Source organism: Heterodontus francisci, chromosome 41, assembly GCF_036365525.1.
Source record: "Heterodontus francisci isolate sHetFra1 chromosome 41, sHetFra1.hap1, whole genome shotgun sequence".
Lineage (NCBI taxonomy): Eukaryota > Metazoa > Chordata > Chondrichthyes > Heterodontiformes > Heterodontidae > Heterodontus > Heterodontus francisci.
In genome coordinates this window covers 21695175-21696611 of record NC_090411.1, presented here as the reverse complement: position 1 = coordinate 21696611, position 1437 = coordinate 21695175, and the positions used below count along the sequence as shown (strand labels likewise).

The following is a 1437-nucleotide window of genomic DNA, read 5'->3' as shown; positions in this document are numbered from 1 at the left end:
ACTTGCTGGTCTTCCAGTGCAAAGAGTTATCCACGACCGAGTGTTGCTGACTGGCCCATTCCAAGGTCCAGGACTACGTGCAAAGGGACGCACGAAAGCTTGGCCAGACGCCGCAAAGGCTCAACGGGGAAAGGCCACTGTGTAATGTCCTCCTACTGAAGTGAACTGAGGGGCTGGACCCATGGGAAACCCCTCGGGCTGTATACACCAGATATGGCTTTGCTGTAAAATGTACATGGCATGTAAATTGGAATGGACGGGTTGTGAGGCAACTCCCTCCTGTATCGAAGAAAACTGATTTCCTTTGCACTTTTGTTTTGAACAGTTTCGTAATGCATTTTGTTTTACTGATTTTTATGAATAAATTACATTTTTGGGGAAAAATTCTGTAAACAGTTTAATATCTGATACGCCCTTTATCTGGGGACCATATATTAAATTGATTTTTGGAGCAGGGAGATGGAATAGGGCCGTGCTCCATCCACACCACGCATCGACTTGGTATTGCAGTATCTCTGGGAATGGTGCACCTCCCTTACCGCTGCTGTTGCTACACTTCAAACGACAAAACCACGTACAGCCATCCTGTCAAACTGGCACAGTTCACACAGCTACTCACAAACGGCTAAATCCACAAGATCATATGTACCCTTCAAATGCTTGAAAGCTAAAACATACACTCAACAATCAAACAACCCATTACTCCGCCACATTCATCTATTTACGCGCACAAAACTTACACACACAGCGTGCAAACAATAAAACTCTGTGCAAACCTCCAAACCAATTTAAGCTGCAGCCAGCACAAAGGGAGCCGCAGTACAAGGAAATAAACCACAACTAGCCCAAAAGGAGGACCAACACCAAGCAAAGGAAGTCCATCAGCAGGACGCAAGACAGTTCCTCATGCAAAACAAAGCAGCTGACACAGTACTGTCGACATTCAGTGCAGGAGAACTACTCCAATCAGGAAAAGCTGATTCCCCTAACCAACGAGGTACCTGTTAGGAATTTAGATTGCCAGTCTGAAAACCAGGAAGCTGTCCATGACTGGACGTCTACCCGCTAATATGATAGCAAAGGTGGCATTTACTGGAAGGAGAATTCGGCAATCACACATAGAAAGCTTCAGCAAACAGCAATGACAGTCCATAGGTTGGCATCTTTCCATCTCCGGAAGATGATGGACACATAGCAAACAATTCATTTAGGTGGGGTGTCTTCTCTGCTCCTTTGCTGATGACTGTGAAGGACAATACTCGAGAGGCAAATTCTGCCACACGTTCTGCACGTCAAGCTGCCAAGTGACGCTGTGAGTTGTTGTTTTCGGCATCGGCACATGTTGCCAAGCTGCTGTAGCGACTTGTCATCGTGGTAGTGCACGTCAGTCCACAGGATGTATCGCCATTTCCCTCTTCCGCCAGCTAGTGACTCCCA

The 1437-nt window shown here is 46.6% G+C and overlaps 1 pseudogene; it reads left to right on the top strand.

Moving 5' to 3' along the window:
• The first annotated feature begins 364 nt into the window (after positions 1–364).
• LOC137354716 (U2 spliceosomal RNA) lies at positions 365–535 on the top strand (annotated as a pseudogene).
• The last annotated feature ends 902 nt before the right edge of the window (positions 536–1437 follow it).